Source organism: Calidris pugnax, unplaced genomic scaffold (genome assembly GCF_001431845.1).
Source record: "Calidris pugnax isolate Ruff unplaced genomic scaffold, ASM143184v1 scaffold79, whole genome shotgun sequence".
In the NCBI taxonomy this organism is placed as follows: Eukaryota; Metazoa; Chordata; class Aves; order Charadriiformes; family Scolopacidae; genus Calidris; species Calidris pugnax.
Genome location: NW_015090817.1, coordinates 1,492,273 through 1,506,822, shown reverse-complemented (window position 1 = coordinate 1,506,822; position 14,550 = coordinate 1,492,273).

Below are 14,550 nucleotides of genomic sequence, written 5' to 3'. Positions count from 1 at the left end.
GAGAATTGTAAATGATAACAGTAAATCAATAGAGGACCTGTGCTGTGCTCTCACACACCTCCTGCCTCTAACACACCTTTCAGGTATTTCAAGCCTTTATGGAATACTGGGGTGTGGGGGGGAGGACTCTGAAAAAGCTTTTCTAAGGGGATCACATAGTGTTTCCACTTACCAAGAACCATGGCTTCCCATCTGACTGGGAGATTCTTGTCCAAAGAGAAAAACCTCTTTAGTGTCAGTAAAAGGGGAAGTATGTTTCAGTCTAAGCTACATCAGACCAGGGATTTGCACAACACTAATGGACAGCCGAACAGTGGAGACGGGCCTGAACCTCTGCAGAAGAGCACGATGCACACCCCCTTGATCTGAGGAGGCATAAAGAGCACAGCCTGCACCCAGAGATCAGAGGAGAAATCCAAAGGTCAGTCGCTGCACCATCCCCACACACCAGTCCGTACCAGTGCAGCCACACAGGTGTCCTGCCCAGCCGCCGGTTGTAGCTCGGTGTTGAACACTGACACCATTGGTGTGGGGTGGGAGAGCCAGACTGCCTTCCTCACGGGTGGCAAGAGGAGACCATGATACCCAGCAGGAAGAAAAACAGAAAGAACCTCAAAATGAAAAAAAATAAAAATCTGTTGCTAGGCAAACCCACGACTTAACGTGAGGGCCAGAGCCAGAACAACTCCGGAAGTCAGATAAGAGCTGTGCATGGCTTCCTCCAAGCAGAGGCACTGCATTTTCAGAGGTGTCACCCTTACCAGGAACACAACCAAACCACAACACGTGTTTCCCACAACAGGTTGTTGTCCCCACAGTCTGTCTCCTGCTCAGCCAGAGGGGGCTCAGGCCGGGGGTCCCCCGTGAGCTCTGCCCTGCCGTGGAGAGGGGGCTCAGGCCGGGGGTCCCCCGTGGTAGGGTCCCCCGTGAGCTCTGCCCAAATAAGTTTAAAACTACCCAGCCCAGCCACGGACCATGACCAGGCCTTGGGGCCAGCACGGCCCATGGTGGGGCAGCCCACGCCAGGGGAGAAGCCGGGAGAAGTTGCCTCAGACAGCAAGGGCAGCCCCGGGACCCACCTGAGGAGGGTCTGGCTGCCGAGGGGAGCCATGGCACAGCAGGCACCCCACAGCGCCGGCGTGGAGGCAGCCCCCATGGCCTGCCACCCCAGGCCCTCCCCGATAAACACGGGGATGCCGAGCGGCAAACACACCGAAACCAGCCGGGGCTAACATTCAGGTTTCCACAGCAACGCTCGCAATGACACAGAGCGCTGCGGCGGTGCATTCCTGCCTTATCAAACACTATGGGCATGTGTGCTCCAGCTGGCCCAGGGATGTGCCACAGGGCCCTTGGTCCCCTTGGCCGGGGGCTGCAGCCCCGGCGTGGGCAGCCCCAGCCCGAGGGGGTCTCCGTCAGCTCTGAGACCCCGCGCCAGGGCCAGGCTGGGGCGCTCCCTTCGCCCCCGAGCTCCCTCTCCCTGGGGTTGGCCATACAGGCTGATGGCTCTGCTGCTTGTGCAAGTTTTAGGAGTCTGAAACAAAACCTCCATCCCTGGCAGGGCGGCCGGGCCAGCTCACCAGTGGCGCCAGCTCACCAGTGGCTCCAGCACACACTCATGGGTTACAGTCACCTGTGCCTGGTTACCTCTAATCGTCCCTCACCAGAGTGAAATGAGGGGAAACAGACACATACAAGCAGTTCAGAACTGAACCAACCAGGCTTAAAACAAAAATCAGACTCCATGACGGCCGCACAACAGATTAAAGGTGAATTTTCCTAGTGTCAGCAGGATGAGAGAACAATAAAAAAGTTTGCTAAATCAATTCATGCAAGCGTCAGAGGCATTTCTCTAATAACAATGTCAGTCACTCCAATGACAATAATGCTTTAAAATATGCACCAGTTCCAAGCCAAAGTTTGGACAACATCTTAAGGAGCAACTGACACAGGTTAGGCACATGGTATCAGAAGATCTCCACAAGATCTGAAAATGCATTAGCTACAAACTTAAGCACCTTAATTGCGAGGACTTGGGGGCTGCCGGTTAAGGGTTACAAAGGACCCGTAGCTCTGAGGGCTCCTAGAAGTGGCTCCCAGGACCTTGCAGGCACAGGGTGACTAATGACCTCGCAGCTCATCCACACCCAGCTCATAACCGCTTAGCGGTAGTCTCTTTTACAACATTTGGCTTTTAAACTACAATAGAAACCAGCAAGACAAAACCAGAACCTGACTGTGCAGCTTTACGTCACCCGACCTCTGGTTCAACTGTAGGATGTCCCTGGAACTGGCACCTCTAACCCCGGCCCCATGTGGGCACACAGCCAGCCAGGCCAGGAAGCCCAACACATCAAACAAAACCCTCTACCCATTCCTTAAGCAAATGGTCACTGGGCAAAGGAGATGCTGTGCTAAACGTGGCTGTGACAGCTCCTACTGTCAGAAAGCACTCACAAAATCATCAATTCATTAGTCAGCCCAAAGCCACCTCATAATCAGTAGGATAAACCCAGGCACACAAGAGAAATTTAGAATACAATAAACTCTGAAAAGTGGAAAAAACATGCTCCAAGAGAGAAACTAACTCCAGAGACACGTGGCAGGTAAAATGTTCTGGGCTTACTGAAGTTAGCATCCCATGGAGTTAAGAGAGTGCATTTCTCTGATGAGTTGGAAAAGAACTGGGGCACAAAGTGTATGGTGTACCTCCTACTCATCAAGACTTCAGTGAAACCACAACGACACAGCACAGCAAAGACTACTGTTCGTTAAACGACTGGTGATGGGCAGAACCACAAAGAAGATTCAGAGGAAGGAGAAACACCTGCGGTAGTCTCAGGCTGCTGATATCCCAGGAACATCTAGTTTTTAATGAGAATGCTCTTGGACTTGTCTCCTACAAGCCTCTAACCAACCATTACTGCTAGAGAGGATAAGCACCAGAACTGTGGGCGAGAACCAGCAGAAGATGTAGCCCAGGAGATGACAATACAGTAGAAGCAAGCCCTCCTGCTGGGTAACCCTGAGAGGTACTAGCAAGGGAGAAAACGGGGAAACATGACTCATCCCACTCACTCTGCTCTCTAATAGGCCTCTGCTCCAACGGGGAGTACTGGTGAGTCACCCTGAGGGACACTGTCAGGACAGAGGTGTGTCACAGCACCCTTGAGACCAGCCTTCCCCGCAAGGGATCACCAAACCGCAAAGCTCCTTTGTGCAAGGAACGGAAACGAGAAGTGCCTCCTCGGGCCAAGGCTGCGGGAACAGGCATTATTCACCCAAAACCCGAGCCGAACTCGCACGTGAACTTTTAGTGTTGTGTTCATTGTCTCCTGCCTGACCTCCAGGACGTAACTTTCTTCTACAGACACTGGAAATGAGGAATAGAATATTAAGCAACAATACTTGACCAGATGGAACCGAAGCAGAACAGAGAGCAGTTCTTTCTCCCGCCCATCCAACCACTGGCCTCCACCGCTTACCCGAGACAGCCGCGGGACTGCACGACTGCATCCAGGCAAACGGAACCCACCAGGACTGCAGGAACCAGACCCATCCTGAACTTATTTCTAACCTCTTCTGGCTAACCTGTACCAACTCACCCAGCTATTGGCAGAGTGCCAGCACAAAGGGCAGGGGGATCACAGCTGGAGCCAAGGAAGGGAAAGGGGAAGGCAAAGCCATCCAGCCTCCCTGCTCCGGCTGCAACGAGGAGTTCATTCAGCTCCTTGGATGTACCAAAAAAAAAAAAATACTGCATCTTAAGAGCAACCAATTTTGTCATAGCTGGTGAATGTCTCCTAACCATAAGGCAAATGATACCATTCAGTCAGTAACTTCATGGGATTCAAGAAGTTTCCACAAGTTTAGGTAAGTATCTGTACCTCCACAATGCCTAGGCTGTTTGTGCCCAGTTTAAACATATTTGTAGCCATTAAAAATGGTAGAATTCCCTGCTCAGTACAACCCAATGTATAGTACCAATGTACCTCTTAAAAATATAAACACAATACTTAATTTTTGGCATTCCAATAAGAAAAATTATAAATAACTGGAAAACCACCCCAAAGGCTCTAGATACATAGTACTTCGAGTGTTTGAGAGTCAGAGGCAGCAATAGAGAGTCCTGCCCAAGGACAGGAGTGAAGCAGCTCCCCCACCACAGCACACACCTTCTCAGGCACACAGAGGTTTACCATCTCCTCAGGTGTCTACCTACTGACCTGTCTGCATGTTAACGCTAGCACTGAGACTGCATTTTAAAAAAGAGAGGGGGGAAAAAAGCACATATAAAGCCAGGGAGGAGAGCCTGGTAATACTGAGATTTCAAACAATTACAACATTACCACAGCTATAAAGTGAAATTGCATGTTTGTCATTTAAGTATTCCAGTCAATCTGCAGCCATCGTTCAGTTCACTAAAGCAAGACTTGTCCAAAGCTGAGTATTTTCAAGTTGTTTTGGCTCAATAGCTATAAGCAATGGCTAAGCCAATATTTTACACCACACACAACATCATCTCCCTAAGAGCAGAGGTTAAGCGAGTACACTGACACTTGCTCTTTCAAAAGCACCATTTCTGCTGCTTTGTTAATAAGGCTAAATTAGCATAAGCAGAAAGCACAGACCCGTAGTTCTGTCTACACGCCATGTGTCCCTCTCACAACTCCTGTCACCACAAACATCATCACAGGCAAACTCAAGAGACCTTTATTTTCTCTACTTGTTTGCTGGGGAGTTCATCCATTTACCATTCCCAGAAGGCTACAGATGAGCTGGTTTTAGACAGACTCACCACAGATTTCACCAGGGTCACGATTCCAGTCAAAGCTTGGGATTCATGAGACCCAGACACCCAACTTGATAGCTGATGGCCACCAAACAGCAGATGTCCTGCCCTCCCTTCTTCACACACCTCCACCACCACCCTCCTGCCACATACCTCTGACTCCCATCGCCGCTCCAGCAATTCAACAGCTCAGCAATGGGACGGGCAGCTGCTTGCAAGCTAGCCATTTGTATTGGTTCAAAGAAGGTCCCAAGATGTACCTGAGAAAGCAGGACCTGCCTTTCAGCAGTGCAAATCCACCAGATCCATAGCGGCTGCTCCAGAAGCCATCACCCGGCAGCAGCAGCCTCCCCTCCCTCTGCTAAACAAGATGGCGCCGGGCAACTGCCCACAGGTAACGACTCGCAGGTGGCAGCAGATTACCATCAGCTGAAGGCCCTCAGCCCACCCAGCTGTGCCTGCCCCAGCCCCGCCAGGAGCAGGGCACCAGGGTAACGAGGGAGCCACAGCATTACACCAACCCAGAAATCCGGGTTTCAGTTCATTTTAATAATCTGGGCTAAAGGACCTCTCTTCTCAGCCTCGTTTCCAGGTGCCTGGGCTGTCTCCATCTCCAATGGCCTCAGCCTGGCCGCCTCCTTCCCGCCAAAAAACCTGACACTTCTCTTCCACACAAGAATCTGGGGAGACCTCATCCTCCTCCCCTCAGCACAGAGCTTGTGCCTGGCCACCCCCCCTCCACCAATTCCTTCCCACAGCGGGGAATTAGCTCTTCTAACACCTTCAGCCTCTGCCATCTGACAATTGTGAGAGGACTGAAAGGCTTTAAAAATCATTTCATATTTAGTAGCATACCTGAGTGACACTCACGGCTTTGCTAGAGACACCATGTCAGCTGAGATCAGAGATGATGATCTCCATGACCCTAAAGGCCACACATCCAAACCCTTGCAAGAGGTGCAACACACACCCCAAAGCTCTCTGTTGCCCAACATTCAGGCAACAACAGCAGCTTTCCAGAGATCCCCACCTAAAACTGCCCAGTGAATCCTGCTCTGCTTCATGGACCAGGGAGCCCATCCCCGGTCATCCCTCAAGTCCCTTTAACTCACAGGTGTAGACGCACCAGCCAAAGGTCCAGCTGGGCCGGCAAATGCCTTCATAGACTGACTGAAAACAAACGCTAAAAAAAGTAAGATACAGGCAAAAACCAGGCAACAACAAGACGGTATTAACCCCCAGCTTCCAGGGACATCAGACTCAAGGACCTTCCAGAGACTGAATCTGTATCTCTGAATTCAAAGCCAAGAAAGCAGGGCAATCTGTTAGTAATAGAAAGTCATTCATTTTCATTCAGATTTTTTTATTACAGTTATTTCTTGTTGGACACAGCAGAGCTGATGGCTGCAAGGCTATGGTTTCCAGAACACCTTATCACTTACCGGCCATAAGGAGGGCTGGTGAAAATATCAGCCAAGAAATTTTTTTTGGAAAAAAAATAAATGGTCATTTATTAAGTTTGTTCAAACAATCGGACAAGAAAGTTTGAGTGAAATGTCTCTGCTTTCATTTAGCAGTAGAGATGAAGCAAGATTTCACATGGAAATACCAAAAGCCAGGAAAAAAAAGAAGCCTGGCTGGCGTTCAGCAGAAAAAAATAAAATACTGAGATTGTGAAGCAATGTTCCTATTGTAATTTCTCAATGATTAAAAAGTTAAATACTTTTGTTGACTTATTTCAGAAGTTGATGACAGTTTACGTAAGTTACTCCGTGGTGTGAAGGAGACCTGACATTCTCTCTCATCAGAGGAGCTGGATAAACAGAGGAGGAGGAGGAAGAGGAGAGCTGCACGCAGAGCACAAACCCAAGCCATTTCTTTGGCTCTCCTCCCTCCCACCTATCCCAAAAAAACTTCTTCCCCGCTCTTAGTTTATCTTCCAGAGCACTTCATTCTTGGGAGGTAAGATGCTGCCTCATCTCCCAAAGAGCTGAAACACAACCCGTGCCCGCCCAGCAGGGGCAAGGAAGAGCAGAGCACCCTTCCAGCCACAACGAGCCCTCAGGTGTGCATGGACACCCTCCACAGCGCCCAGGACCTCGTGCCCACTCTCACCGGGGGGAGGCCAGAAGCGGAGCTTTTCCCCACCACACCAGTCACCAGATGGACAGTCGACGAGGATGTCATCCCAGGACACCTTCTGCTGAGCGATACTCATCACTCCCATCTCTCCAAGACCAGCGCAGTGTGATCATTGGGATAAAGATGCATAAGGAGAGTGGGACTCTGAACTGCTTTCAATTGAAAACAAACGCAGAAAAGCACAGATTATATTAACACACTTCCACCCTCCAGACAGGACTATTCAAGGCCGGGAACTGCCAAAGGAGAGGACAGGCTGATTGTGCACAGTTCTGAACCATCCTGCTCTTTGCCAGCAGATAAACCACAGTAAAAAAAGCAAACCTGCCTTGAGTTAGCAGGACACCACTAAAGCAACACCAACCCGTGGAGCTGGGCACAAAAGCAAGGTGCTACAGCTCAGCTGCAAAGCACAACTCATCCATGGAGCTATTCCTCATGTCCTGCCAGTGTTCTCACAGTCATGGCTGTTTCTTTTGTTACAGGAAAAGTTCCCAATTCCTAGAAATCGGGATTCTGACAAATATCCACATCCTGCCAGAGCACAGGAATCAAGATTAAAAGAACTGAGGGAGGAAAGAATGAACAATTACAAACGTGCACACTGAGTCTGCTGCCCAGTCAAGGCATCATCTGGAGGACAGACATTTCACAATGCATTTCAAGAATCGAGTTTCTGGATTTGTTTCGTTGGGGTTTGGGTTGGGTTGTTGTTGTTGGTTTTTTCCAAGCTATTTTAACTACAGTTAGCTTCCGGGCCTGTGCACTTTAACCACATCTCTTATTTTAAAATGAATTACTCGTAAATTGCCGCTTCTTTGCAGAAAACAATCTCTTTCCTGAGGTTTTGTTTTTCTTCCTTCTTCCTGGGAGGGGAGAGGAGGAGTCGGAGGGGGCAGGAGCAGTCGAAGCACCCCAGGCTGGGAAAGGCCGGCGGGGCAGCGGGTCGAGCCCTTCGCAGAGCTCCAGCCCCGGCGGAAGGTAAAACCCCGGCAGGTTTTAATAATGAAATGGCAGCGGCTCAAGCCCCGAGCCGAGCGCGCCGCCAGTAAAACCACATTCCTTTCAAGTCCCAGAAGTCACCCAACCTGCCGCTGCATTCTTACCCAGCTTCCCGAAAATAACAGTGTTTACGGGATTGCACTTGGGCTCTGGCTATGAGGGGCAGAGCTGCCCGGGAGCCTTTCTTGTACTGCTACACTAACACCCTCCCCAACACAATGAAAACAAACACTTAAAGAGGAAGCGGGAACGAAAGCAAAATAGAATGAAATTTACGATAGTGAGACTTTCTCTGTTCACCAACATTTACAGAACTGTAACTAAACCGAGCTGTTACCGCGCATGGCTAGTGCATCTACAGCCCCTCGGCGCCCGGGGCCAGCAGACAAACCAGCCCTCCCTGCCTTAGGAGGCTTCCCGCTCTCTCAGGCAAGTCCCAGTTTATATGAGTTTAATTAAGCAAGAGGTCTCGGCCCCGAATAATCCTGGGGGACTGCGAGGCTGTGGGTTTGGCCTGATTCAGCTGAAATCCGTCAGCTGCCAAACCAGCTGCACCCACAGCCCCAGCCACACCGGCACCCACAGAGCCTCCCTGGGCCCGCGCAGCATCACCCACGGGGGTGACACGGGCAGAGGTAACAGCACCCGGTCCCATGGGGCCTCTGCATCCTACAGTGCCTCTGGGGACAGCCCACCTTGCATCACGAGCTGCACTGGGTTTAGAAGGGATAAATATTATAACCCATTGGAACTCCTGTTGGCTGAAGACGCAGCTCCAGCCTGGAGGCTGCAGAGGTGTACCCTTTCCTCCCGTAACACCTAAAACAATTCAGTTTATTCCCTGCAGAAAGGTAAGCTCACTTGGCACTGCTATCATGCCTGGTTATATTTCCCAAACAAGCCGTGCCATCAGGGCTCCATTGAGCATAACTCCCCAGCAGCCGTGTCCCCGCGCTGGGAAGGCTGCTGCGGCAGCGGGAGGGCTTTGCTCCACAGGCGAGGGGCTGGCAGTCCATGTCTGCTTCCCAGGAAAACGGGATCTGTGCAGAAACAGAGGATAACCTTGGGTTTACATTTACCACTACACAGTGCCCTCCCATGGCCAGCCCACAACACGGATCTTGAAAACACTGAACCCAGGGAGATGCTTGTGGTCCCTTTGCCAGGAGCAGTGTCTGGCAGCACGGACAGGAACGGCCAAACCACCTGCAGCACCGGCCCTGTAAAACACCCAACCATAACCCCCGCTCGCTTCACCAGAGCACAGGGGTGAGGACAGACAGAGCTCTCCATGAATGGGCGCATATAGAAAACTAGAGTTTCCTCACTCCCTCAGACCCACTTTTTAATACAAACCACCTTAAATGTCATTACATTACTTTTAATTTAAAACTAGAACTCTCTTAGTGTCAGTAATAGTGGCCAAAATATGTTGATAACATTAAAAGCAGGTTTAAAACACAAGCTTTTATAAAAATCTATTGACCTACTGAGGCCACAGCCTATTAATTTTGTAACTATGCCTCAACAAGGAGATATGCAAGCCCTTTCATTTATGAAATGCTTCCTTATCTGGACTTTTTAATCACCATTTAAAGTTTTACATGCTATCCCTGGGAAGCCAATGCACTTAGAATCTATAAAACCAATCCTGACTTTTTTTTTTCCCATTTAAAAAGTCAATAAAAAAGTTACTATTCTGAATTGCTTATTACCAGGACACTGTGTCACTGCTGTGACCAAGGGAGGCCCCTGCTCACGCTCCATGAGATGTGCTTTTACGTAGGAGAGGATTCACAGCAGAAACATCAGACCTCTTCTTACAGGGGCTGCTCACGGTGTTGTCCATGAAAGGTCTCTTCTCAGGCTCTCCTGGTTTTCCTACAGAAAAGCCTCTCAAGGGCAGCGGTGGATCCAGAGCAGGGGCAGATGCTGCGTGGAGGCAGGGTGGTCCCACACTGCTTGGCCCCTTGCCCTCCTTGCAGCCCTCCACAAGGAACCCCCACTGTCCACCAACCGTTCCTTGGCACAGCGCCTGTGGCGATGCCCGTGCCCTCTGAAAGGTGGCCATCCATCATCCATCATCCGTCATCCATCCATCCATCCAAGGCTCTTCCAGTGCCACTGCTCCCCAGGCCAGTACAATGAGGGTATGTGGCCCAAGAGCCCCTTGGCAGTGCCTGTCCCTGTGGGAACAGCCGGGCTCCCAAAACCTCCCACCACCCAATGGCGATGCAGGAGGAGGGCGAGCTGTCAGAGACAGCTTCACCATGGAGGCAACGTACCAGGAAACGTTACCTTGAACCTAACTGCAACCACCTAGAACTCAGATGCTTCCTCCCAGCTACTCACCATCGGGCTTATTTCATTAATTTACAGTTTGCTTAAGATGCAAAGTAGAGAAACCCAACACTGAGCTCCAGGATGTCACTCCTCTGTCATTCAGTCTGGTCGGGCAGACAAATGGAAGCCTTTCTCCTCAGTAACAAATGAAGAGACTCAGCAAGCAGGGCGATACGTGTTCCTCCTGGGGCCTTGGCAGCCCATCTCATGGACCGCACCGCGGACACACAACAACTCCCTCAACATCACATTCAACTGTGGGGAAGGAGACTGGAGGGAGACTCTTCTAGAGCACCAAACCCAGCAGGAAGACAAAAACCCAAGAGAGAAAAGCCAGGTTCCCACACACCCCCTTCTGAAAGGGTCTGCACAGATCGAGGCAGTTTGCAGCCACGTTCCTCGTCACCTCACAGCCCAAGCTGTACTTTGCCATGACAATGTTGTGGCAAATCTTAGTTTTATTCTCCCCCCCGATGTTAGATGAACTATAGATAAGCCTAGGCTTTGCAGGAATTCATCCCATCCGCAGGTACCATTTCCCTCATACCCAAAAGCTGGTTTTGCTTGTATTTACCAAAAGTGTCTCGCTAAAGGCAGTGTGACCCAGGGGATCCCCAGGTCCCGAAATCCTTCAGGATTCATTTCTCACACACAACGTTCTGCCCAGTGCCCTACCCAAGAATTGAGGCGAGAAAAAAAGAGGTTGAGCTGCAGTGACTACATCCAGAACTATTTATTTCAAGGCACATGCAATTACATGTCATGCATCAAGATATTTTCATGAACATAAGCTCCTTTTTGACAATTTCTAATGCATGGCAAAGTGTCATCTCAGGAGGAAGCTTGTAATTTCAGTTTATTCAGTCACAAGTCATGGGAGTTGAACAGAACTCAGAAAGAGAGAAATGCTGGAACCAGAGAGCGCAGCTCCACATACGAATGAACCCCTTTCTGGCCTGTATTTTGAAATATAAAGAGATGCTCTTTTCTTCAAGGATCTCTTTCCAAAGACACATTATTTATTCAACCAAACGAGATAGAAGCTGCTGCCCATTTTTCTTCCACCCAAGCACACTGAGAAAGGCGAAGGGAATACTCATGGAAACCTCTCTTTAGTTTGGGCTGCATTTGATTCCACGGCTCTCAGGAAACCCAAACTGAAATGAACGAGATGTGCTTCTCCAAGGGACATACGACTGCCTTCTTGCAGGGAAAAAAAAAATTACTAAGAAGTGGATTAAGTTTATGAGATTACTCCAGTAATTCCTAATAATCAAGCATCCTGATGCATTCAATGGTTCAGGAAGGCCCTAAACGCTGGAGGAAATTGCTTCCATCCCTTGGGCTGGTGGTCCCGGTCCCCCTGCCCAGGCCAGTGCTGAAGACCCATCACTGTTACAGCAGAGCAATTAACGAACAGCTGTCAAACACCAACGTGTGCACCGGGCACACAGCTTCCTTAGGAGGGCTCCACATCCCAACACGCTTTCAGCTATAAGTTTTTAAATATACTGCTATTTAAAGATTGCACCGAAGCTTCCAGTAAACTATGTAAATATTCTTTCACAGCATCCCAGACTGGCTGACAGACTGTCATCTGGCCCAGCCCCTGCTCCAGCGAGAGCCGGTTGCCCAGGACCACGTCCAGATGGCTCCTGAACAGCTCCAAGGATGGAGACTCCACCGCCTCCCTGGGCAACCTGCCCCGGTGCCACAGCCACCCTCACAGTGAGGAACTCACAGGAAGTGAACTCCATCTACCGCTAATTTTAACCAATAGATTAATGTACACTTTTTTTATAGCTCATATTTACAAAGAGGCAGATTTACCAACACACCACTCGAAGGAAGATGCAGCTTGTCAGTGGCGGAACGCACCGGTGGGTTTGTCATCGGTGACTCAGTAAGTCCCTCAGTTACCCAGTGCCTACCGCCTGCCAGAGCATTCCCACCAACAGGAACAGATGTCCAGAGCGAAGGGACCCACCGAGAGTTACAGCTATTTCCAGAGATTAATGGAGGCACCAACTCTGCAAACACTTCAGCATATGCTTGATTTAAGGCAAGAAGTAGGCCTGCCGACACGTACACCTACCATGCAAGCAGAAGTTAAGCCTATGCTTATTTATTTGTAAGAGATATTGCTGTGTTTCTGGGAAGGCATTAAGCAAGCCCAGCTTACATTGAAGCGACGGCTCTTCCCAAGCAGGGAATGCGCTGGACGGGCGGGCCTCCTCACAGCCCGACACAAAACACAAAGTGCACCGCAGAACTGCAAACCATGTTTCAAACCGAGGTAGGGACAAAGGAAAGGAACAGCCTAAATAGGCCCAGATGCGTGATTCGGCCTCTCTGGAGCAGCAAATGGGTTTTGCTTTTCAGAACAAAGCGGGGAGCGGAGGCCGAGCCAGTGCCGGCGGGAAGCCATTATCTGCCAGACCGGCGTGCAGCCCCCTGCAAACACACCTGCCCTGCTGCACCGCAGGGACGGGCTGCCACGGGGCTCACTTACCCCCGCCGGCCCCGGGACACTCCCCTCCTCTGCCCCGACAGCCGTTTGGGCCACTGGTGTACGGGAACACCACCCGGGGGCTGCTCCGTGCCCGTCCTCACCCGGCCCCTTTCTCCTCTTCTTTCCACCCCATTTCCACTCGTGGTCTCCTGTCGTGTCTTCAGACAATGGCTGCTCTGGTCCAGCACCATCACCATCCACAGTGATACAGGAAACAAAGAACAGGTTTTGCTGTTCCTCACAGGTGGGGGTGAGTGCAGTCATCGCCGCCTCCGTGACGTGGGACCACCGTGGGGGGGCCAAAGGCTTGCTCTTCCAACCGCTTCTTTTGGGAACAGCTTGGCTTTACCCGGGGAGGCGAGCGATGGCCACCTCTCCTTACCCAGCCCGCCGTGCCCACCCTGGAGCAGGCCGGGGAGGTGAGCACCACGGCAGCACCCACCCTGGCTCCCCGAGACCCCCTCCAGCCCGGAGCCGGGGGTCCAGCCGAGCCGCCCCGCCTGCAGCTCCGCTCCCCCCTCCAGCGCCTTCCTCCGTGCTTTCGGCCCTCTTTAACATTCCGTGCGAGTCCCAGCGTATGTCGAGGAAGGAGGCAGGGACAAAAGATACCACCAAGTACACACACAACAGAGAAGGCAGCAGCAGCCAGCTCCAGGGCTGTGTTCCCAGCCACCTCCCCGGGACTCGCCAGGGTGGCTCCCCCCAGGGTTCCCTTCCCTCCCGGATCACGCTTGCCACCCACTCCAATCCATCAAAGCACTCCATCGCCCCCAGTCCAGTGTTTTGGGGTGCCAGCACTGGGATGGCCAGCCCCACCAGCCCAGCCATGCCCCCAGCCCACACCACAGGAGCAGGGGGATCATCACCACCTGGGTCACCCCAAGGGACAGCGAGACAGAAGCGTTCCCACTGCCTGGGGGCTCCCGCAGCCCCGGTGGCCATCAGCCGGCCCTGCCCTCACGGCAAGGCTTGGGGACACCACCCCGGGGGGAAAAGATCCCCCTGGATGTTGAGAAAAGATCCCCCTGGATGTTGTTCTTGCCCCCTGAAGCGCCCAAGGCTCTGGCAGCGTGCTCCCCTCTCCCCTACCTTCACACACAGCATTTCATGGCCTCACACACCAACAATGGCAGAACTCCCCCTCCCCCTGCATAAAAACACCCACCACAGCCAAGAACCTGCTTTCCAACCGGAATGCAACGGAGCAGCCATCTAGATTCGGTGCCGCTCAAATGTAACAGGGAATAGAATTGTCTGGCAGCAGCTACAGTCGGAGGATGTTTTTTTTACGCCAGTTTCTCCAGTACCACAAGCAGACTGACAGACAGCCCATAAAGCCGGCTGTAATATGATTGTTGTTATCATTCACTCCTGTAAAAACACAACCCAGGCCAGCAAGGTGCCCCACACTAACCGCCGGTGCACTGCTGTCCCTTCCCCGGGGCCGTGCCCGCCCCAAGAACCGGCAGCCCCCGCCAGGGCAACGGGATAGAAGGGCAGGGACTGCTGTCCCCCGCCTCAGATACAGCGGACGGTCCCGTTTATGCCAATTTCACCGGCGAGCGCCGCACGGGGCTCCGCAGGAGACTCGGCCCCATGAGGCCGGAGCGCGGGGACGAGCCCCCTCCCGCCCCACCGGCACCGGGCACGGGTGACACGGGGCGCCCGGCCCTGCTCCCGGGGGACCGGCGGAGCCTCCCACCGACGGCATCCCCGTCGCCGGCCCCGGCTCTTTGTTCGCCACCGGCCCCCGCCGAGG